Source organism: Aquarana catesbeiana, linkage group LG02, assembly GCF_042186555.1.
Source record: "Aquarana catesbeiana isolate 2022-GZ linkage group LG02, ASM4218655v1, whole genome shotgun sequence".
Lineage (NCBI taxonomy): Eukaryota > Metazoa > Chordata > Amphibia > Anura > Ranidae > Aquarana > Aquarana catesbeiana.
Window position 1 is genome coordinate 763,580,995 of NC_133325.1, and position 25,981 is coordinate 763,606,975.

The following is a 25,981-nucleotide window of genomic DNA, read 5'->3' on the forward strand; positions in this document are numbered from 1 at the left end:
CCGCATCTTGTGGCAGCCAACAGTGGCAAGTGACACACTGCATCTGGTGGCAGGCGACGGTAGCAAGTGACAAGCTCAGGGCTCCCAATGATTCTGCATTATGGTGAGTTGAACGATTTCATTTTACATTACAATGTAATAATATAAATAATGCGCTTCAATCATCCTGACACCACATCAACCATGGTGCTGTGATGATTGAAGCGCCAACACCAGCCATTGCCCCGACAAATTGCCCGCAAAATTTTATGGCAGTGCCCCTCCCGAGACTAGGCTCTGGATCTGCCCCTGTCACAGACTGAAGTAAAGAGCCAATCAGCGGCTCTTTACCATGTGATTTACCCAGTGGTGATTAAATACCACCAAAAGGAAGCTCTATTTATGTGAAAAAAAATTATAAAAATGTTGTTTGGGAACAGTGTTGCATAACCGTGCAAATGTCATTCAAAGTGTGAGAGTGCAAAAAGCTGAAAATTGGCCTGGGCAGGAAAAGAGTAAAGGTGCCCGGTAGGTAAGTGGTTAAAAAAAAATTGCAAGTGCAAAAAAATACCTATTATCTAACTGAAAATCAGTGAGCTTTTATCTTCCTGTTTGAGATGATAACACAAGCTTCTGTGCTGTAATCGCAAACAGTGTTGTCAGGCCTGCCTGCTGGACTTCAGAACTGCCTATCCCTGCTCCTCTCTACCAGCATACATTTACAGTATTTCTTTCCCAGTAAAACCACTACCTTGGCTCCCAAGAGCTTGTCTACACACTGCATGTAGAAAAAGCAGGGGGATGTAGTTCTGGGGGCGTGATTACATGTTGTATGTCAATACGGAGTAAGCTTGCAGCGGCTGCCCCTGCAAAAAATTTAAAAGCATGGTGATAATGTCACAAGGAGTAAAAAAAAAAAAAAAAAAAAAAAAGCTGCTTTTTACTACATGACTAAATAAAAGGAAACGTAACCACTTCCGGATCGCCGCTAGCAGATATACGTCCTAACTTTGAAGAGGAATATCGTTGTTATGGCAGCAGCTAGCTGCCATGACCCCAGTATCCTCTTCATTGGCCGGTGGTCCGGTATCCGATAATAGTGATCTCTGCGGCGGATTCGCCGCAAGATCACTTTTATCGGTGGCGGGAGTGGGGCCTCCCACCACTTACCGGTGCCCTCCGCCGTTTACCATTGCCCTCCGCCACCTACCGGTGCCCTCCGCCGCTTACCAGAGGCGGCGGCAGCGGCGGAGGCGGTCGGATCCTGTCCCTTGCTGGGTATGGAGATGAGTGAGGGGAAGATGGCCCCCACCCGTCTCCATACCATTGCAGGGCGGAAGCGACGTCAAAACGCTCTTAAAATAGCTCTTAAAGGGCCATTTTTAATTTTTTTTAATTGCATTTTAGTGTAAATATGAGATCTGAGGTCTTTTGGAGATCTCAATAGAAATAAAAGTGACACCATTTTTTGATTTTTAAAGAACAGTGTAAAAATAAAAAAGTAAAATAAAAAAAAAAAAAAAAAAAAAAATATATATATATATATATATATATATATATATATATATATATATATATATATATATATATATATATATATAAATAAACTGAAATATACATATATATACCACATATATAAAATCCCAACTTTTTAAACTACTGCTCTGTCTGAGGTTTGTGAAGGAAGGCATCCTATAGACATGTGCATTCGTTTTCGTCCGAATGCATTTTCGTCTGAATTTTAGGTATTTTCGTTATCGTTTTAACAAACAATAACGAAAGTGCAGAATCCGAAAAACAAAAGATCCGACATAAACAAATGCTTTATTTTCGTTTTCGTTGCTACAACAGTTCGATATAGATAGGAGATTCAACATGATGATGACAATAACAATCTGTGTCCATCAAACCTGTGGTCGAATGTCCCTAACCTTAACTCTATTAGTCCAAGATTATTCTACATAGAGAGAAAAGATTCGACATAGAGAGAAAAGATTCGATGTAGGGGAGAAAAGATTCGACGTAGGGGAGAAAAGATAAACAAAAATAATGATGATGATGAATGTTATTGGCTGATTGTAACCAAAGAGGAGAAGCAAAGGGGGCGTGGCCTGGAGAGTGATGGGGTAGGACGTTTTTAAAAGGAGCTCCGCTTCCATAACTTAATCCTACTGCAATCCGGGCGATCTTAACCCATCGGCGGCGATCAGCAAGCCTATCCTGTTACCTGACTGGCCATCGAGGTGATCTGGCCTTTTGGAGGGCCATCCGCGGCCGCGATCGCCGGATATCCCCGGCCGGGGACTGCTTGTAGGACAGGCCGCGGCTTCGGCCTAGTCCGTGGAGCGGCGGCCATCTTGCTGCACCCGGCGGCGGCCCTGACACAGTTTCTGGCCACATCCTGCTCCACAGAGACCTCTGTTTAACTGCCCTGGCCACCGGACCATCTGTAGTCACTGACCTGGTAACTTTAAACCCTGTAGCGGCCTGCTGGAGGGACTGAGGCCCCGGCCTGCTGCCCGGAGCGGCGGCCATCTTGCTACACCCGGCGGCAGCTTCTATCCATCTCCCTGCCGCGGCCTGCTCCCTGGGGGCCCCTGGTTGCCTGCCCTGGCCACCGGACTACCTGTGGGCACTGCCGCAGCATTTTTGCACTTTGGGGCTGCTGGTTGGAGGATCTGAGGCCCTGTCCTGGTCTCTGGGGCAGCGGCCATTTTGCTGCACCCGGGGCCACATCCACTCCTGGCACTCACTTGTGGAGGATTCCTTGAGCAATATCAGCAGCAGATCTCTAAGCTGACGGATTCTTCACATGCACCGCCGGTCATCACGGCCGGCCAGAGGAAGGGGTAAGCAGTTGAAATTTCCCCCCGATCTGGTGGAGACAGAGGCGGCCTGTGTGGGTCGCGTGGGGTCCGGGAGGCGCACCAGTAGCGACATGGCGTCCCAGACGGAACAGCCGGAGCGGTCCCCTTCTGCGCAGCCGGGCCTGGCTGATGTCCTGGCTGCTATAGGAAACTGCCAGGCCTCCCTTACTACCCTTACCTCCAAGGTAGATGCTGTGCAATTAGATGTTGGACTAATAAGGCTGGACATGGATAAAATTAGGGGCAGACTTTCTGTTGCGGAACAACGCCTGGGGCAAGTGGAGGACACTGTGGAGTCTCATGGAGCAGACTTAAGGGCCCTGCAAACCAAAATTAGAGCACTGGAATATAAATCCGAAGATGCGGAAAACCGTAATAGGAGGAACAACCTCCGTATTGTAGGTCTGGCGGAGGGAGCTGAGGGGAAATGCCCGACGGAGTTTATTGAAGGCCTGCTGCGTTCCCTCCTACCAGGGGCTCAATTTTCACCTTTCTATGCGGTGGAACGGGCTCACCGGATCCCTCCCAAGCCGGGCCCTCCTGGAGCACCGCCACGCACATTTATCCTAAAGTTTCTGAACTTCCGTGACAGGGATGAGGTTCTACGAGCTGCTAGAGTGCAGGGAGAAATACGCCATCAAAATAACAAGTTACTTATCTTCCCTGACTACTCTGTTGAAACTCAAAGGCTCAGACGCTCCTTTGACCAGGTGAAGGCAGCCATGCGTCTTAAGGGCATACGATACAGCGTTTTGTTCCCAGCACGATTGAGGGTCCAAGACGGAGAGACCACCAGATTTTTTACCTCCCCCAGAGATGCTAACACATGGCTGGAATCATTGCCCCCTAATCGTTAAACGCTGCAAAATGCTTTTCTGCACTTCTGCTCTGAATATTGGCCGCTGATTGTTTAAATATCAACAGGGGACTTAACTTTGCACCCGTTGTGCCTTTTGTAATCCCTGTCGGTGGACAATATAAGTGTTGCGCCCCTGGCTATGCCAGGTGATACCTACTCTCAAGTTTGCCACTGTTTGAATCTACTCAATGTCCTTTTGGGCTTTCTTGGAGGCTCAGATGTCAGTGATGACCCTAATCCCTGAAGGAGGGCCACTGGCGGACTCTAGTGTCCATTATACGTATTACAGGTTCACTTCTTCCTCTTTCCTCACTTGCAAGAGATATGCACCCTTTATTTTGAATGCCAAGGCTGGAATTCCATCTGGGAGACAATCAACTGCTATCCGCAGGAGACAGCACCTTGCCAGATTGACTGCCTGGAGTTTGACATACCCTGTCTTCATGGGCTACGGAATGGTCTTCCCCATTTATCCTAAACAGGGAACATATTCTATTTTATTTTTGTGGGAAGGGGGAGGAAGGAAGAAAAATCTACTCACCCACGATGGTCCGAAATAGGAAGGTTCGAAATAACCTTTGTTGGTTGGAACGCTAATTTTCTCCTTACTCTGAATGGCAGCGGAGTCTCTCGTCACCTTACGTGGACAATCCTCTCCACTAAGGGTCTACACCCACTGGTTCACGCTCCCTGAACTTGGGGGTTTAATTTTTCTTTGTTGATGTTTGGGGAACAAGGCATTCCTAGGTTGGGGTGGGGGATGCGGGGTGGGGGGCGGGGTTTAATGCTAGGTTTGTTTTTGTTAACACTATTTTGTTGTTTCAGGTGCTTTAGATTTTCTTTTTGTTTTTTTTTTGTTTTCTTTTCCATGTGCTTTGGAGTGTCGACACGGGGAAGGTTTCTAGACATTGGAGTGTACATGACAATTTATGTAATTGAGTGTGCGGGCGCTGATCCCTCGGGCTGGGTGATCCGTGTACCCCTATCAATTCTACCCCCTAATGGCTGAACTTAAGGTAATCTCATGGAACGTGCGAGGCCTTAATACTGCAGTGAAAAGATCCCTAGTGTTTAAGTTCCTACAAAAGCACCAACCGCAGATCTGTATCCTCCAGGAGACACATCTGCAGGGCACCAAAACTATTTGTCTTAATAAGACTTGGGTCGGCCTACATTACCACTCCACATTTTCCACATATGCCCGTGGGGTCAGCGTCCTAGTACACAAGACAGTGCCGTTTAGGCTTCTGGAAGTCAGGACGGACAAGGAGGGTAGATACGTAATTTTATATGCTAACATATATGACAAAACTGTGGTATTAGTCGGATTGTATATTCCCCCTCCAGCTAACGGTAATGTTCTTCATGAAATCATGCAAACTGTGGTACAATATGATACAACTCTTGTTTATTTACTGGGAGATTTTAACATGGCCCCCTCGGTGCAACAAGACAGGTTGCACCGGTCGGCTCGTGATACTCCGGACCTCAGACAGTGGGCTGATCTTTATGCCCTCACTGATGTCTGGAGACACATATACCCGACCTCAAAGGTATTTACTTGCCACTCTGCTTCTCATAAAACTCTATCTCGAATCGATCTGATATATGCCTCATGCCCTGCCTTGCAATTTGTTAAAGACATTTCTGTGCTTCCCAGGGGAATCTCTGACCACACGCCCCTCTGCCTGACGTTGACTTTGACTGCCCCCCCGGGCCCCCGACTTTGGAGACTGTCCAAGTTCTGGGCTGATGACGAGCGACTACAAGAACCCCTAACAGCAGCCATTTGCAATTTTTGGACGGATAATGTGGATTCTGCCCCACCGATCGTGCTGTGGGACACCTTTAAGGCTTGGGCTAGAGGGGAGTTTATGATCAGTATTGCTCGCCTTAAACGTGACTCCGCTCATGAATTGGAGGAACTTGAGAGACGGGCGACTATTCTGGAGGCTGACTTTGTCGCTGACCCGGGAGACGACAGATATAGGGAGTGGAAACGGGCTTTATGCAGACTCTCCACAGCTAGGATGGCACAAACGAATAAAGCGCTACTCTTTTCGGCCCAAAGAGTGTTTGAACATGGGGGGAAAAATGGGAAACTCCTTGCATGGTTGGCTAAGGGTAATATCCCAGCTACCCCTATTGGTTCCATCAGGGACAGTTCCGGCCAGTTACTCACATCCCCTCAGGATATTAACACTCGTTTTCGGGAATATTTCCGAGAGGTCTACTCCTCCAGGTCTGAGGCGTCTGACTCAGACCTGGCCAGGTTTTTAGATTCATTGTCCATCCCTAATTTAACAGCTGAAGCCAGGGAAGAATTGGAGAAGGATATCTCGCTGGAGGAGATTCAGGTCGCTATGGGACATCTCAGGAGGGGGAAGGCTCCTGGGACAGATGGTCTACCATCTGAAGTCTATTCCAACTTCAGCGAGATTTTAGCTCCTAAATTAACCTCGCTATTATCTAATTTTATGGCCCTAGAATCTTTACCAGAGTCCATGAACGAGGCAGTAATTGTGTTGATTCCCAAGCCGGGTAAGGATCCGCTAGAGTGTGCCTCGTACAGGCCAATATCGCTACTCAATGTAGATGCCAAGATCTTTGCGAAAGTTCTGGCTATCCGCTTATCTCACGTCATAGAAGACCTGATCGGTATAGATCAGACCGGATTTATGCCTGGCAAGGGAACCGATATCAATCTGAGGCGTCTCTTCCTTAATCTTACTATTCCACATGACAATGCAGGGACCAGAGTTGTAGCCTCACTCGACGCCGAAAAGGCGTTTGACTCTGTGGAGTGGAACTATTTGTGGCTGGTATTACAGAGATTTGGGTTTGGCCCTAAGTTTATACATGGCATTCGACTGTTGTATCAGGCCCCCAGAGCTAGGGTCCGTACAAATAATTGGGTCTCGGAGCCCTTTGATCTATTCCGCGGCACGAGGCAGGGCTGCCCGCTCTCCCCCAGCCTGTTCGCTCTGGCGTTGGAGCCACTGGCAATTTCAGTCAGGAGTGCTCCGGATGTCCTGGGCTTGCGGGTGGGTCTGCTGGAAGAGCGGCTGTCTCTGTATGCGGACGACGCGCTTCTATACCTAAATGATGCGGGCCCGTCTCTTCTTGCGGCATTGAAAATCTTTGACAACTTTGGGGGGTTATCTGGTATAAAGATTAACTGGACCAAATCAGTACTGTTCCCCCTGGACGACGCAGCTGCCTCTGGACCATCATCCTCCCCACTACAGTGGGTGACGGAATTTAAATATTTGGGGATAGTGATCACAAAAAACCCATCAGACTTTATAAGTAAAAATTTGAGCCCCATCGTGAATATGTTGCGTGCGAAGTGTTTGGCCTGGGCTGACTTGCCCTTAAATTTATTGGGACGCATCGGCCTCATTAAGATGATGATGCTTCCTAAATTCAATTATATTTTTAGAAACTCCCCGGTGTGGGTCCCTGCTTCATTTTTTGGGGAGGTTGGTGGTCTGGTGGGAACCTTTATTTGGAGGGGTGGGAACCCCAGATTGGCGCGCTCCACTTTGTGGCTACCTACCTGTTTTGGAGGATTAGCCCTCCCCAATTTTCAGGTCTACTACTGGGCGGCTATGTTGGTGTCGGTTTACTGGTGGTTTCAAGGTTCTAAAATGAATGCAGCAGTCTGCCTTGAGGCAAACTATTTGGGCTCCCTTACTGATCTACGTAACTTTCCCTATCGAGGTCCGGGTGCGTATACGCGAGTTCCTGAACCCACTCGGGCAACTTGGAGGGTGTGGGTGGCTGCAAGACGTAGATTCCTCTCTCCGGGTCAGTTATCACCGGCGAACCCGTTATGGGGAAATCCAGCTCTTAACCACTTCCGGACTGTGCCTGACCCACAGCTTTGGGCCAGGTTCGGCATCGCAACCATAGAACAAATTATGCCCAGAGGGGAATTGCTCTCTATCACGGAAATAATGAATAAATTCCAGCTGCCCGGAGGGATGAGGTTTAGATGTTTTCAACTAAGACATGCGGCACGGGCTCAGTTTCCTCAGACGCCTTTACTTCAGGCAGATCCCATTGAGGAGCTGTTGGCATCTGGAGATGTCTCCAAGCCCCTTTCCACCTTGTATGCTGTACTCCTGGGTAAGGACTCTCCTAAAATAGCAAAATTATGGGACAGTTGGCACACCGACATTCCATCATTAGACAGAGAGGATTGGGAGGAATGTCTAGATAATGGCCCTAGACTGGTGATTGCATCCAGGGATAAGTTAATCCAGGTCAAATTTATACATAGGACTTATTACACCCCACAGAGACTCCATCGCATATTCCCTGACAGAGATCCTATGTGTAACAAATGTAAGTGCCAAATTGGAACTTTTTTCCACATGTTCTGGGAATGCCCATTGATAGCAACATATTGGTGTGCAATATTTGCAGAGATAAACTCCAGGTTGCAAGTATCCATACCAATCACTCCGGAGTTGGCCCTTCTCGGGATTCATGACAATGAACAGAGAGCCTATCACTTAAAACTGCTTATTTCCCTTCTACTTTTTTATGCCAAGAAGGAGATACTGATGAAGTGGACAGACCCCTCACCCCCGACAGTGTCGGCCTGGGAGGCACAGATTGAGGCAGTTATACCTATGTACAGAATCACATATATTAATCGAGGTTGTCCATGGAAATTTGAGAAGGTGTGGACACCTTGGCTCTCATCTTAGGGGGCCACGGTGGATTCATGTATTATGTGGGGGGGAGGGAGGGGTAATCCCCGGATACATGAGGTACTTTTCTCTGTGATCATTTTGTCTAGAACGTTGACATGTACTGATGTTTCACCTCCTGCACATGTATGACACTGCTATGCGTTTGCCCATGCTTATCTGTCATGTAGTGTTCTGTATTATGTCAAGAGGTATTATGTAACCTTCTTCCTTGCGATACAATAAAGCACACCTGTTTGTTAAAAAAAAAAAAAAAGAGGAGAAGCAGTAAAATAGCTAGAACTAAGTACACACGTGCTTTGGCTTATGGTGTCTGTTGAAAGTTCTAAGAAGATTCGACGGAGCAGGTAAACTATACGGCGTTGTACAGTTTAGCTGCTCCCTCAAATCTTCTTTGAACATTCGACAGACACCATAATCCTTCAATGACAGATTTGACCTTAATTTGGATTTTCAGACGAATGCAATTTTTTTAACGAAAAACAAAATAAATAAAAAGAATTTCGGGAGTAACTAAATAAATTTATTTTTCGGACGAAAACGAAATTCCGAAATGAAATATTTCAGTGTGCACATGTCTAGAATTCTACCGCATCAGCTGCACCACCACCACCACCTCAGCATCCTGGCCCCTAGCCGTGAACCCTCAGGGACAAACTATTGCCACTTTCTTGCCACTGCAGCCCGATGACCGGTAGCCCATTGTTTCCAGATAGGAAGGGTACCCATACCGAGATAGGTCTAACACGTCCCCACACCATATCCTGTTTACCTTCCACCATTCCAACCTTCACGAACCAGAGACCCATGCCACAGACTCCCACCAGTGACCACCTCACGTGTGGGAGGCCCGCCACAGCTGCCAGGCCTGCTGTAGCCCATCCCGGAGCCCCAGGAACCACAAGTCAATCCCAACGGCTGACAAGTGCACACCCTCGGCCCTTAAATACAGGCCGATGTTCTGCTCCAACTCACAGTGGCTGACCACCAGTCCCCCATTAGGCACCACAAACTTAGCCACGGCCTTATTGACATTTATCCTGGTCTTGTTGATCTGATCAACAGACCGGGCCCCCCTCCAGGTTGCCCTGCCAATTATATCTGACCATACCACCACCGACTCCGGGAAAGCTGACCTTAAACGCAGGAAGTCCCATTTCACATCCCGAATAAGATCCCTCGAGGCCCTGATACTCAGGTCATTACCCCCTACGTGCAACAACAGCACGCCCGTAGGCCTATCCAGCCTAGCATAACGCTGCACCTCAGGAAGGACGTGGGACCATAACATGCCCGTAATCCCAATCCAACGCACTGAAGTCTCCTCCCTTGAGAAACCCAGCTGCCTGCCCTTCTGTCTCGCCAGGGCCCTTTTTGCCCCCCGATGGACATAAGAATGCCCAAGGATCAGGCACACCTGGCCTGTAAGACAGAAAACACAAAGGGAAACAGAGACACACAAAACCAACACTATTCACACCACCCAACAAAATGAAATACAAACATCACCCCAAGACAGAAACCCCACATGAAGACATACACAGACGACACCAGACAGGACCCGACTACCCGGGCACTACCATACCCCCCAGACCACTCCCCCCAGCCCATCACAGTAAATGAGGGCATATATAGAGCCAGAACCGTTGAGATTCCCAGCGATCAATCCATTGAAGAATCTGGTCACTTACACCCCACCTCGCCGCTTCCGTAGCTGCCCCAATTCTAAAGGAATGAGAGGCATAGTCAATGAGAGGCATAGTCCCGAAGGGAGAAACCCCCTGCCGCTAAACTCTTCCTGAAAACGGACACAAATTGATATTGTGACAATGGTGAGCCATTGGCATGTACAAGGAGAGAAACCCCACCGGGGTTATACCATTATACTGCTCCAGAAAAGAATCCCACACCTGCAGATCAGCCCGATGGTCCTGACCAAGATGTATGAAATGATGCAGCGCCTTAACTCCCGCAGTCTTGGATGCCAGGCGCCTGCAAAAAACCCTCCTCATTGGCATAATTCTGCACGCGAAGTTCAGTTTTCCCAACAAGGACTGCAACTCCCTCAGCTGAACCTTAGAACGCCGAGTGACCGCAGTCACGGTCACCCGAAGATCATTGATGACCTATTCCAGGAAGGAACTGAACAACTCAAAGTAGGAACAAGAGATAGCGCAACCCATAGGAAGACACCTATCCACGAAGAATTGGCCCTCCCAGCAGCAGCCCAATAAACGAACACTATCCGGATGAACCAGCAACAGGCGAAAAGCCGACTCAATGTCAGTCTTGGCCATGAGCACCCCCCTCCCGAATCACTGCACCCACTGCACCGCCTCGTCAAACGAGGTGTAAGACACAGTACAGAACGCCGGATCAATCGCATCGTTCCTCGAACCCCCCTTCGGATGAGACAAATGGTGAATCAGCCGGAATTGATTCGGCTCCCTCTTGGGCACCACGCCCAAGGAGGAAACCACCAAGTCCTCCACCGGCGGCCCCTCAAACGGGCCAGCCATCCTACCCAACGCAGCCTCCTTATGTAACTTACTTCCCACCACCTCCGGATGCTCGTACACGATCTCAGATTCGCCGAAACAGGGGGGATATTATCCAAAAAACGTGCTCGGAATGAAGAAACCATCCCGAAAACCCAACCACAACGTCCGGGCCGCCCCCCTTTTAGAACACCTACTTAGATATGGCACCATTTTTTCCAGTGTTGGCCTGTTTCTTACCTCACCGGAAGCACTTGGGCCAAGGGTGGGCACCTCCGCAACCTGAACACTCATGTCGGAAACAGCAGGCTCCCCCAATTTTGCAGGTCCCCTCATTAAACTGCCAACAGAACCCCTTGCACTTTGTGGCCGACAGTGACGAGGTGTTGGCACCCCCGGCCCCGCCATGAAAGGGTGGCTTGTGTCATGAGCTTCATCAACAACCCGATATCTTTGTGGCGCCACCGCTAAGATGGACGATAAGCCTTCCGCTGCCGGAACTGTTCATCGGAGCCTTCTCCCCTATGACGCTCGCTAGAATGTGAAACGCCTGTGACCAGTTAGTAAACGTTCTCGGGATAAGCCAATAGCGACATTTTTCTTCCTCCTCCTTTTTGCTCTCATCCGACTTAACATTGTCCAGATTAAACTTCTCCAGCAGAAGCAGCGAGAAGATCTCCACGTACTCCTCCTTCCAGATCCTCTCCCTAACCTCCGCCTTCAGATGGGAACCAAGAGGGACCTCGTAGCAAACGTAGACCTCACATCACGCCGCATCTGCCAGTCGCACACCATCCACCACCGATCCCCCTGGCGTCCCTGCACTTGTACTCACCTGGGAAGATCCAGCTACCGGCGCGGGAACCACAGCTGTCGGCGGGGGCGCCACCACAGCAGGCGTTGGCCATGGCGGTGGTAATGGCGAGACCCCAGACGTTGCTACAGCGCCCGACTGACCATACCCCCCGCCAGCCAAGCCGAGACCGGGGAGACCAGAGAACCGGGGGTGGTTGCCCCAGCACTGCCAGCAAATGCTGCAAAAGCATGTCACTGGCACCCATGCCCAGGACATCCAACTGAGACGTCCCGCTAGCCCCCACAGGACCGACCCCACAGCCAAAACAGGCGCCAGGGCCGCACCACCCGCCCACCAACAACCATGGGGGGGAACTAACAGGGGGGAGGGGGTAACACAGACAGAACAGGCACAGTTAAAGGAATAGACAAAGACTTACCAGGCTGCCCAGGGGAAACCGACTGACCAGCCGCCGCTCCAGATCCCTGCAGAGGTCCTGCCCGAACTGACGTCGCGCCAGGCACATCCGACTCCGAATCCGAAAGTTTGCCCTCGGGTTGGTCCCCCTGGCCACCAAGGGACGCTGTGGACGTGGAAGGCCCCAGTCGCCCGTCCATGACGTCATCAGCCCGCAACCTCCGAACACCGCAGCCGGCTCCTGCACATCTCCCCCGCTGAGCGCACTGAAAGCAGAGCATACAAGCCGGCCGCGGTGTCACCCGTCTCACCAGCCGCGATGATGTCACACGTGCTCTCCAACCGAAGCGTCTCTCCAAAAATGAGGGATGGGATCCTCCATCCTAGAAGATGCCATTTTTGGAAAACGGGTCGGTGGAGAGCACGTGTGATGTCATTCGACTGGTGAGACGGGTGACACCGCGGTATGTTCTGCATGTTTCTTTGCGCCTCATTGTAAGTGCATTTTCGTTTAGTAAAACTTTTTAAACTGGTCCACACTACAGGTTATATTGCTGTGAAGATTTACTCCTTGACTGTAGATTTTTATTGTGGAGTTTGATTACGGGCTGGATTTAATTTCTGCAGTGGCGGCTGGTGGTATATTTTTTTTTTTTTGGGGGGGCGCAGCAATTCATCCAAGGCCACCCACCCTGGTCGGTTAGTCACCAGCCCCGCACTTACCCCATCTAGGTTGCGGGCAGCGCTTCCTCTGGGCGGTGGGCGGCATCTCCTCCTCAGCTTCACGGCGGCTTCCCCTGCGTCTCCTCCCTCCTTGGCAGCCAATAGGACTTACGCCCCAAGCCCACCCATTTTTGAAGCCAATTAGAGCCATCAAATTAAAAAAAAAAAACCCAATTGGAATCCATGCGTCCGGGGCACTGCATGTAGATTAGGGGCTGGGCGCATGCATTAGGGGGGTGGCGCCCCTGTGCCCCGTATGGACGGCCACCACTGGATCTCATTTGGTAAGAGGCCATCTGTTCACATTTGAGAAGCACCTTTTGTCAGCACTGGAGCACTTTGAAAGTGATATTGATTGTGAAGCACCGGGCACTTTCTCTCTGGGATTTTCATGATGGATTTTTTTCAGTTTAGGGTATCTCCTCTGTCAGCTTCCTGGAAGAGGCTCCCGCCGGCAGCCAGATATCTACGAGTACATTTGGGGATCGCAGTGTGAATATGCTATAGCTTCCTCCTAGGGAAGAGCTCCTCTGGCATTCTGCTGTATGTAACTGCTTGATATATTACTATTGGAAAGTGCTTTGTGAATAAACTACGCCCTCTACTGCCTGAAGAAGTGTATGACCTGCAACACATGCAATGCCATTGCTGTCAATTTCCCTTTTTCTATGAACAGTGTTTTTCTTCAATACAGGCAGTCCTGGGGTTACAAACAAGATGGGGTCTGTAGGTTTGTTCTTAAGTTGAATTTGTTTGTAAGTTTGAACATGTACATTTTTTAAGCTCCAGACAAAAAAATAGTTTTTAAGTTTTTTGGATAGCATAGGGAAGGTTTATCACCCCTGTAACATTTCTTTTGCTGTCTGTGCCCCTGTTCAGAAGAGTTCACCTCAGTTTCTGTCTCTCTGATGTAGCGCTGACAAATTTTTGCCTGTTTCCTTAATGTAATGTAAGAGTATGGACAATGCATTCTTTGGTATTTGGCACCATCTAGTGGCCAAAACGTGAAATGGACTTCATTTATTTTCTGTTTCAAGAACATGGAGATGTTACAGTAAGTGACTGTTTGTTTACATATTACAAAGCAGCTGACCTACCCACAATGCCAAGTGACCTCCCATGAACACTCAGTACCGAACTGCATGCTGGGTAGGTTATAAAAGGGCCCGCACGGCCATTTTCTTTCTCTTGTTCCTGGGACGCTTGGCCTGCCAGCAGGGCTCTGTGGGTGTGTGTATCCCACAGAGTCACGGCCTACCTCGTGCGGAGTGGAACAGCGATTCTGCCTTACATCACAGCATTCTGGAGCAGCAGTGTGATCGTTCCAGAGACCATTGAAGGAGGTAACTGAGGACTCCTGGTTGCCTGTGAAACGGAACAGCATGATAGCGTGGCCGCAGCGAATGAACTAAGATACTGTGGAGTGGAGGCATCCATCTGTCTGGACCTAGATTGGTGAGAGGGCTGATGCCCAGAATGTTTGTACCGCACCTTTTCACACTTAGACTGTAAACACAGCGTTGCTGGGACCTGTAGTCCCACATAGAAGATCTTAAGCAAGAGAACTGAGTTTGAACAGGCCTCAAGCCTATCCTTTACTGCACTACAAGAATAGTTCTAGCATTCGTTTTCCTTTGACCTTTGCTTGTTCAACTGTCAGATTACGATTGGTACAACACAAATAGCTAGCAGAAGACAGAAGACTGAAAGGACTGCATCTCTCATTGCAAGGCCTTGCATCCTACTAAAGATAAGAGGAACTGCATTATAAAGTAGGGGGAGCTCCCTATGAATTGTGTTGTGCTTTATTGATTAACTTTACCTTCCTGTGGTTACCAAGGTGTGCTGGAAGTGGGAAGGTACCCAGAGTAAGGTGTTTTCACTCTGGGCATTAGTCCCACTTGGAGACGCACTTCCAGGGGTCAGTTAAGACAACCTTATGTGTACAGGTTGTTGTGAATACCTATTGGGCTGTTTGTGTGACGGACCAAATATTGTAATACCACTTTTATACTGATTCCAGTAAAAGTTAAGTTTCTGGTTAAGTACAACTTGTGTGGAGTGTTGTTCCTTTCTCTATTAGGTGAAGCAACGGATACCTGGGTAATAACAAAGGTATACTATTGTTATATTGCACATTATGGGGTTGTGGCACTAACTCTGCACCACAGCTGTGTCAAGGGGGCTGACCCAAGTTATAGGGGGTGGAAAAGCAGAGTACAGGCCCAATCTAAATTCAGTAGCTCCTTCGGGGGTCAGTGCTACACTGACAATTGGATTTTTGAAAATTTTGGGTTGTTGTGGAAACAAGAATTGGTGATAAAGCTTCAGTGGAGACACCTTTTTCCCATGATAACTCTTAGACCCCTTTCGCACTGGGGCGCTTTTCAGGCATTTTAGTGCTAAAAATAGCGCCTGTAAAGCGCCTCTCATGCCTCCCCAGTGTGAAAGCCCGAGTACTTTCACACTGGGGCAGTGCACTTGCAGGACGGGAAAAAAAGTCCTGCAAGCAGCGTCTTTGGGGCGGGGTGGGAGCGGTGTATACATCGCTCCTAAACCGCCCCTGCCCATTCATTTCAATTCCCTTCCTAGGGGTAGATTTCCTCTCAATTCCTGTTGTCTCCCTCCATTTGTAAGTAGGAGTTGTTTGTAACCCAGGGACTGCCTCTATAGACAAAATGTAAGTATCCACATGTTTTTATTCAATTCCCCGCCTACACCTGCCCAGAGACATAGCAGGATGTTAGAGGAAATTTCTCCAAAGCAAGAGGATATCCCCTCTTAGTCAGTTATTACTTGACCCCATTGCAAAACTTCCCTTCACCTCCTCCTCTAAATTTAGAAATGTAATTTAAGAAATGGATATGACGCTGAGCACGTGCACTCAACATCTTTGGTCGACCATGGCGAGGCCTGTTCTGAGTGGAACCTGTCCTGTTAAACCTCTGTATGGTCTTGGCCACCGTGCTGCAGCTCAGTTTCAGGGTCTTGGCAATCTTCTTATAGCCTAGGCCATCTTTATGTAGAGCAACAATTCTTTTTTTCAGATCCTCAGAGAGTTCTTTGCCACGAGGTGCCATGTTGAACTTCCAGTGACCAGTATGGGAGAGTGAGAGCGATAACACCAAATTTAACGCACATTCTCCCCATTCACACCTGAGACCTTGTAACACTAACAAGACACATCACACCGTGGAGAGAAAATGGCTAATTGTGCCACATTTGGACATTTTCATTTAGGGGTGTACTCACTTTTGTTGCCAGTGATTTAGACATTAACTCCTTCAGATCCGCGCTATAGCTGAATGACGGCTACAGCGCGGATCTGCTTTGCCGGGAGTATGTCTATTACAAGATTCTCCCCCAGCTACTTTCACCAGCTTTAGTGACAAACAGCGGTGATCGCTCACAGCTGACTGTCACTGCATCCTCCTCCGTGCCCCCTCCTTTCCTCTGTGCCTCTCCGCTGTCCCCTGCATTCCTCTCTCCTTATCTGTCCCCCTCCGCTGTCCCCCTCCATTCTCCCCCTCCGTTCCTCTCTCCTTATCTGTCCCCCCCCCATTCTCCCCCTCCGTTCCTCTCTCCTTATCTGTCCCCCTCCGTTCTCCCCCTCCGTTCCTCTCTCCTTATCTGTCCCCCTCCGTTCCTCTCTCCTTATCTGTCCCCCTCCGTTCTCCCCCTCAGTTCCTCCGTCCCCCTCCTCCTTCCTATGTGTATGGATAGAGTCAGCTGACTCTGTCCATTCACATAACTGAAACATGTGTCAGTTTATGAATGGAGAGGAGCTGCTGTCTTCTCTCCAATCATTCTCAGTGCAGCTGACGCTGCAGAGAAAGGGACTGGGGAATCTCTATCCTCTCTTTCTCTGTCTCAAGGGGGAGATATCAGAGGTCTGTTAAGACCCCTGATATCTCACCAAAGCCCCCCAAAAGGGCTGATTAAAAAAAAAACAATAAAGAATAAAAAAATATTATTGTAAAAAATAAAAATTGTAAAAAAAAAAAAAAAAAACCACACACACATACAACGTTCACCCCAAAAAAAAACCTGTCACGTGACATTAAAAAAAAAGTATCGGTAATCGGTATCGGCGAGTACTTGAAAAAAAGTATCGGTACAGGGCCGATCCTACCTTGGGTGTGAAGGGTGCTTTGCACCCAGGCGCCTGCAGAGGTGGGGGCGCCGAAGAGCCAGACTTCTCCCCTCCCTCCTTCTCTCCTTGTGAGTGTCCGTCCAGAACTCCAGTGTTAGCATAGGGCAGCCCGTCCAGCCTGGCAGTGCTCGGGGGAGGGGCGCTCCTCTTCCTGACACGAGGGTTCTAGTCAGTGGCTGCTGTTGTGCGGGAATAAATTCCTCACACTGGGATCCCGCACTGTCTCTACCAACTCCAGTTGGAATGCCTCCCATCTCTATCTGGGGCTCTGTGCTCTGGGCTTCCCCTGCTAGGAGATGTTTTATGGTATGATAGATTACAATAGGATACACAGGCCCTGTCCCTTCCTGCACCTCAGTAGTCCATCTACAGATGTGTTGTTTAATGAGATGTACTAAGAGCCCTTTCACACTGACAGTGCAGGGGCATCGGCGGTAATGCGATGCTACTTTTAGTGGCGCTTTACCATCGCTTTAGAGGTACATTTAACCCCCACTAAAGGGTTCAAAGGCGCAACTGCAGGGGCGCTTTGCAGGCACTGCCCATTGATTTCAATGAGCAAGGGCACTTTAGGAGCGGTGTATACACCGCTCCTAAAGTGCCTCAGAGAAGCTACTTGCAGGAATTTTTTGGACGTCGTGCCAGTGCTCTGCTCCAGTGTGAAAGCATTCGGGCTCTCACAGTGGGATTGCAGATAAGGCTTTTTCCAGGTGCTATTTTTAAAACTAAAGCACCTGAAAAACACCTCCAGTGTGAAAGGGGTCTAATGGACCATCTCCTGTACTATGTCTGCAGTAAGGATGAGCTCCGGCGTGTTCGCAAGCTGCACGTGCAGAGCCCGCCAGGAACTCGGCACTGCACAGCGCTAATCACAAGCAGTGAGACATTTCCCGATGTGCGGCTGCAGAGATCGGGAAATGTCTCACTGCTTGTGATTAGCACAGCGCATAGTATGTCTGCAGTCTCTGACCATCTCCTGTATTATGTCTGCAGTCTCTGATCATCTCCTGTACCATGTCTGCAGTCTCTGACCATCTCCTGTACCATGTCTGCAGTCTCTGACCATCTCCTGTACCATGTCTGCAGTCTCTGACCATCTCCGGTACTATGTATGCGGTCTCTGATTATCTAGTGTACTATGTCTGCAGTCTCTGACCATCTCCTGTACTATGTCTGCAGTCTCTGACCATCTCCTGTACTATGTCTGCAGTCTCTGACCATCTCCTGTACTATGTCTGCAGTCTCTGATCATCTCCTGTGCTATGTCTGCAGTCTCTGATCATCTCCTGTATTATGTCTGTAGTATTTCTGGGGGCTCTCTCTAACAGACTCTCTAACAGAGAGGCCCCCCTCCAGGTCCCAATAAAGTACTCTTGCTTCTCTTCCTGTATTTTGTTTATTGTACCTGTAAGGATCCCAGGGTAATGAAGACTTCGTGGTGGAGCATCTCTGTGGTTGAATCGTTGCCATAGAAATATTTGTAAAGGGGAGGAGTAACTAAAATGACCACGCCCATGTGGGGGCACCAGAAATATTTCTGCACCCAGGCGCCTGTGACCCTAGGATCGGCCCTGTATCGGTACTTGTACTCGGTCCTAAAAAAGTGGTGTCGGGACAACCCTACAAAATGGTAATCATTTCTAATGAGCATGTTTGGAGATTATGTTTCCACGTTTGTTTCAGGGAGTCATTGACCTTAGATTGGGGAAAATCTGGATTCTTAAACCCCAGGAGACAATATTATTCTCAGAGTATTTTTCAAAGTAACTTTTATGCCAATAAATCCTCACTTTTTTCCAGAAGACATTGTAATCTCATAAATGCTCTATCCAATTCAGCACAGCATCTGTGATATTGGATGCATTCTGAGATGACCGTATTTTAGCCATGAAACCCTCCCATGCCTCACCACAGAAATCCGCCATGATAGGTAAGTGTTCACCAACAGACACAAACTTCAAAAATATTATATAATTAAAAAACGTAAATATTAAACTCACAACTAGATATACACTATTATCTTTAAATATAACCAAATTTCTTTATTACAAAATTACATACAAAGCTCACCCAAGCACAGAAAAATTGTATATTGAAACACCTAGTAGACAATGCTGTGAAAGGGTGTGGGTTGAGTGACCTCATAAGATCCGGAACCTCATCCCTTGGATTGATAGAATTGATGCAAAAGGGATTTTGTGTAGGGATTCTAACGCCCCTTTGCCGCAGTTGTTGGACTGCCTGGTTGTATGCCCTTTTGTACTTTGGTAAGTTCGGTGGGATCTGTGGGGTGGGAGAGTTTATGAGCCATGAAACTCGATTTGGTTATTGTTATATTATATTTAATTTATCTTTTGATTATTGTTATTTTTTGTTTATTGTAATCTTGATTATGTATTTATTATTATCAGAGCCACTGTTGAACACTGGTGACTAGGGATGGGCTTTATGTTCAAGTCGAACATGAGTTCGACTCGAACATTGGCTGTTCGGCCGTTCGCCGAATAGCGAGCAATTTGGAGTGTTTGCGGCAAATTCGAAGGCTGCTGAACACCCTTTAAAAGTCTATGGGAGAAATCAAAAGTACTAATTTTAAAGGTTAATATACAAGTTATTGTCATAAAAAGTGTTTGGGGACCCAGGTCCTGCACCAGGGGATATGTATCAATGCAAAAAAAGCTTTAAAAACGGCCGTTTTTTCGGGAGCAGTGATTTTAATAATGCTTAAAGTGAAACAATAAAAGTGAAATATTCCTTTAAATTTCGTACCTGGGGGTGTCTATAGTATGCCTGTAAAGTGGCGCATGTTTCCCTTGTTTAGAACAGTCTGACAGCAAAATGACATTTCTAAAGGAAAAAAGTCATTTAAAACTACTCACGGCTATAATGAATTGTCGGTCCGGCACTACACATCAAGTTCATTGATAAAAATGTCATGGGATTCCCCCGCAGGGCAATTCCAAACCAAAATTATAAAAAAAATGCATGGGGTTCCCCCTAAATTCCATACCAGGCCCTTCAGGTCTGGTATGGATTTTAAGGGGAACCCTGCGCCAAAATTAAAAAAAAAAATGGCCTGGGGTCCCCCCAAAAATCCATACCAGACCCTTATCCGAGCACGCAACCTGGCAGGCTGCAGGAAAAGAGGGGGGACGAGAGAGTGCCCCCCTTCTTGAACTGTACCAGGCCACATGCCCTCAACATTGGGAGGGTGCTTTGGGGTAGCGGGTGGGGGCTTATCGGAATCTGGAAGCCCCCTTTAACAAGAGGACCCCCAGATCCCAGCCCCCCCATTTTAAATGGTAACAGGTACATTGTACTCGTACCATTTTACAAAAAAAATGTGAAAATGGTAAAAAAAGAAACACACACTGTGGGAGACATCCTTTATTAAAACATAAAAAATTAAAACTGTCCCACGTAGTCCATTCACCTACGCCGACGGACGGAAAAAAATAAAGACCTGCCTCCATGGGAGGCACACTCCATATGACGTGTCCTCGCAGGTGACAGCTCTTTTAAAACTGTGGGTGGACAATGTACCTGTTACCATTTCAAACAGGGGGGGCCAGTATCTGGGGGTCCCCTTGTTAAAGATTGCTTCCAGATTTCGATAAGCCCCCCACCCACAGACCCCCACAACCACCGGGCAAGGGTTGTGGGGATGAGGCCCTTCTCTCCATCAACATGGGGACAAGGTGCTTTGGGGGGGCTACCCCAAAGCACCCTCCCGATGTTGAGGGCATGTGGCCTGGTACAGTTCAGGAGGGGGGCCGTCCTCTCGTCTCCCCTCTTTTCCTGGGCCTGCCAGGTTGCGTGCTCGGATAAGGGTCTGGTATGGATTTTTGGGGGGGCCCTACGCTATTTTTTAAAAAAATTTTGGTGCGGGGTTCCCCTTAATATCCATACCAGACCTGAAGGGCCTGGTATGGAATATAGGGGGACCCCCACGCATTTTTTTTTCAAATTTTGGTTTGGGGTTCCCCTGTGGGGGAATCCCATGCCGTTTTTATCAATGAACTTTTTTGTGAATTGCCGGACCGGCAATTCATTATAGCCGCGTAGAGTAGTTTTAAATGACTTTTTTCCTTTAGAAATGTAATTTTGCTGTCTGACTGTTCTAAACATGGGAGCAAGAAACGTGTGCCACTTTACAGGCATACTTTAGACACCCCCCAGGTACAAAATTTAAAGGAATATTACACTTTTATTGTTTTACTTTAAGCATTATTAAAATCACTGCTCCCGAAAAAACTGCCGTTTTTAAAACTTTTTTTTGCATTGACCCAGGTCCCCAAACACTTTTTAAGACAATACCATGCATATAAGCCTTTAAAATTAGCACTTTTGATTTTTCATGTTCGTGTCCCATAGACTTTAATGGTGTTCACGTGTTCGAACAAATTTTTTCCGTGTTCGCATGTTCTGGTGCGAACCGAACGCTGGGTGTTCGGCCCATTCCCACTGGTGACCAAATCCCCTGAAGAAGCCATTGTTTGGTGAAACATGTAGGGACGTATCAGTGACCATTCTATGCATACGGATATCTATGTAATAAAATTTATATTTTTTAAGTAATAATTGTATCTTTTATATACTTGGGCACTGTTATAATCCCTACACAAAATCCCCTTTGCATCAATTCTATCACCTATATATATTGATTTTTTATTTTATTTTATATTTTTTCATTTGAAGTATTTTTTATGGTATCTTTTAGTCAGAAGGCTTACAACAGCTTCTAAAAGGTTTCCAGGTTTGTCTGGAATGTACTGCCCATTCTACTGGTAACTCCCGTGCTACAACCCCTGGCAAAAAGTATGGAATCACCACTCTTGGAAAATGTTGATTTAGTTGTTTAACCCTGTAACGAAACGTCCCACACTCCGCTTGAGTACTTTCGTCATATACCGCTTCCTCCCAGTCTGAATATAGATATCAGTTATTCCAACCGCTGACAACCACAACAAGGCAATACTCATTTGGTTGCTCAACATGAACTGTTTATTAGAACAAGAATACAGTCTTATATACAGTTGAAGAGGAGGTTCCCCCCCTCGTGCTCATATTACTCTAATACACCTATAACCAAAAACATAAATTAACATGAGCTAATTAATTAATCCCTTAAAGCAGCCAAGGTGACTTCATGCCCACCTGGTCATTGTTGTGAGTAATCAGGATTGAGTAATCAGGATTTCATTACAGGATCAGACTTGTTGTCACCGAGCTTCAGACAGTAGATTATACATTATCATAAGTATAAACACAGAACACCTTCTCACAATAGCAGGAGCTCGAGTAGGAGTCGGCCCGTCTCCTACATTGTACAGAGGCCAATGTGATCAGCTCTTTCAACATGTTGAGTTCAGAATCAAACAAACCAAGAATAGTCTTTATATATATCATGGGAGATATTGTGGATAAATATTACTGTCCCATTTTAAGTAATCCAAGCCATATTTTCTCAGTCACTCTGTGCCCCTAAAGGACACAGGGTAACTTAGACATAGGAGGTGCATGGGGAGCTGAAACAAGGTTTTTCCAACCTTTCCAAGGTATTCTGGGTTCCACGGGCCCTCCCCTCACAAACCCTTTCATGCCTAAGCCTTTTTCTGACATTTGTTGCTTACAAGGTAAAATCCATATTTTTTGCTAGAAAATTACTTAGAACTGCCAAACATTATATATATATATATATATATATATATATATATATATATATATATATATATATAGCAGAGACTCTAGAGAATAAAATGGTGATCGTTGCAATATTTTATGTTATACTGTATTTGTGCAGCGTTTTTTTCAAACACAATTTAAAAAAAGAAAAAAAAAAAAAGGCACTTTAATGAATTAAAAAAAAAAAACAGTAAAGTTTGCCCAATTTTCTTGTATAATGTGAAAGATGATATTATGTAGAGTATATAGATACCTAACATGTCATGCTTTGAAATTGCGCACACTCAAGGAATGGCGACAAACTACAGTACTTAAAAATCACAATAGGCAATGTTTTAAAAATTTCTACAGGTTACCTGTTTAGAGTTACAGATGTGGTCTTGTGCTAAAAATATTGCTCTTGCTCTAGCGATCGTAGTTTAAACACAGTTTACATTTGCGTTCACTTCTGTGCACGAGCTCAGAGGGACAGGGCACTTTACTTTTTTTTTTCTTTTTTTTACACTGTCTCTTTAAAAAAAAAAATTCTGACTGTTTTTATTGCTGTCACAGGGAATGTAAACATACCTTGTGACAGTAAAGGCAGAGACAGGTACTCTTTATGGAGGGATCTGGGGTCTATAAGACCCCCAAATCCCTCCTTTGCACTTAAAAGCTTTCAAAACGCCAAATTTGGCAGTTTTGAATGCTGCCATTTTTTTAAAAATTTAAAAAATAAAAAAAAAAAACTAATCACAGGCATGCCTCAAGACTATTTTCATTTAACATTTCAACCTTCTGGCTTTAAGAAACAGTTAAAAAAAGAAAAAAAAGAAAGAAAACTGTAGTCAGTTGCAACTGTTTTTGCAGATCAAGCAGATGAAAAAAATATGGAATCACTCAATTCTGAAGAAAATATTATGGAATCACCATGTACTTTGCAGTTCTAAAACCAACATCTGCATCAGATTACATCCTAAAAAATGATGACATCATCACCAAACATCCTTTCATTGATGGAATAAGAAAAGTGTCCAAAATCTCAATATAAATTTGTGCATTTATTGAAGATTTAATCGCTTGCCGACCGGCTCACACTGATATACGTCGGCAGAAAGGCACGTACAGGCAGATTAACGTACCTGTATGTTGCCCTTTAAGAAGTGGTTTGCGGGTGTGCCGCAACCTCCGTGAGTGTCTCGATGTCTGTGGGGATACCCACGATCGTCTCACGGAGAGGAAGAACGGGGAAATGCTAATGTAAACAAGCATTTCCCCATTCTGCCTAATGACACCGACACTGATCACAGTTGTAATCGGGAGCGATGATCAGTGTCGTGTTACACATAGCCCCCCCCACAGTTAGAATCACTCCCTAGGACGCACTTAACCCCTTACAGCGCCACCTAGTGGTTAACCACTTCCCACCCGGCCTATAGCAGAATGACGGCCGGGCGGTGGTTCAGTTATCCTGACTGGGCGTTTTATGTAGCCCTGCAGGATAACAGCCGCCGCGTACCCATGGGGGAGCGCATCGCGGCGATCGGTGGTGCAGTGTGTCAGTCTGACACACCTCTACACCGATCTCGGTAAAGAGCCTCTTACGGAGGCTCTTTACCATGTGATCAGCCATGTCCAATCATGGCTGATCACGATGTAAACAGGAAAAGCCGTTGATCGGCTTTTCCTCACTCGCGTCTGACAGACACGAGTAGAGGAAAGCCGATCGGCGGCTCTCCTGACAGGGGGGGTCTGCGCTGATTGTTTACCAGCGGAGCCCCCCCTCGGATGCCCACACAGGATCACCAGGGAAGCCGCCAGGACCACCAGGGAAGCCCCCAGCATGTGAATGGCCAGGTATGTACCCCATGGCCATCCACATATAAAAAAAATACCCAACACATGCCAATCAGTGCCCACAAATGGGCACTGACTGGAACCATTACAGAAATAAAAAAATAAGTAATGCCCAGCAATGCCACCCACCAGTGTAATCAGTGCCACCCATCAGTGTCCCTCAGTGCCACCTATCAGTGGCCAACTGTACCCATCAGTGCCCACCTATCAGTGACCATCAGTGCCCATCCGTGCCACCTATCAGTGCCACCCATAAGTACCCATCAGTGCCACCCATAAGTACCCATCAGTAGCCATGAGTGCCCATCAGTGCCGCCTATGAGTGCCCATCACTGCCGCCTATAAGTGCCCATCAGTGCCGCATACCAGTACCACCTATCAGTGCCCATCAGTGCCGCCTATCAGTGCCCATCAGTGCCGCCTATCAGAGCCCATCATCAGTGCCCATCAGTGCCACCTCATTGGTGCCACCTCATCGGTTCCCATCGGTGCCGCCTTATCAGTGCCCGTCAGTGCAGCCATATCAGTGCCCGTCATTGAAGAAGAAAACAGACTTATTTAGAAAAAAAATTAAGAGAAACAAAGAAAAACTTTTTTTTTTTCATAATTTTCAGTCTTTTTTTATTTGTTGCGCAAAAAATAAAAATCGCAGAGGTGATCAAATACCACCAAAAGAAAGTTTTATTTGTGGGGAAAAAAGGACGTCAATTTTGTTTGGGAGCCACGTCAGCAGCGTTTTGGCCAAAAAAAAAAAAAACCGCCTGACGCTTGTAAAAGTGTGTAACGAGTTTAGCCACTTTTACCCGCATCAAGTGTTTGGGCGTTAATTAATTTCATTGGCCAAAATAAAAAATGTATTCTTCCCATTGAAATACATTAATGCTCAAGCGCTAAACGCGCCTAGCGTTAAAGCGTGTTTAGACGCGTTTACACACATCAAGCATTTTTTTCTGCCAAAACACTGTTGCCCCTTGACTAAACATCTCTAAATGTTTATGTGTGCATGGCCACCTAGAGGGGAATTTACTAAAACTGGAGCATACAAAATCTAGTGCAACCAATCAGCTTCCAGGTTTTATTGTCAAAGCTTAATTGAACAAGCTGAAGTTAGAAGCTGATTGGTTACTATGCACAGCTACACCAGATTCTAAATGTTCCAGTTTTAGTAAATCTCACTCATAGAATAACAATCATGGGATTTCAGAGGCAGAAAAAAAAAAAAGAATTTTTATATTAGCAACACGTTCAGTACCAACAAATAACCATTCAAAACATATGTTATTATTTTGTCATGTAAATAAGAATTACAGATGCCTTTTTCTTTTTTTTTTGTTTCACAAGTTTTTATTGATTGAACAGAAAAAACATAATACAGCGTAGTATTGTCATAGTCACGTATATAAATTGAATATAACAGTGGGGTTGTGGTACAAATTACAATAGATTA

General features: G+C 46.7%; 1 protein-coding gene across 1 annotated transcript in view; it reads right to left on the bottom strand.

The window, feature by feature from the left end:
• IGSF5 (immunoglobulin superfamily member 5) overlaps positions 1-25,981 on the bottom strand; it is a 188,798-nt gene that overhangs the window by 96,381 nt on the left and 66,436 nt on the right. The gene's annotated exons all lie outside the window — the stretch shown is intronic.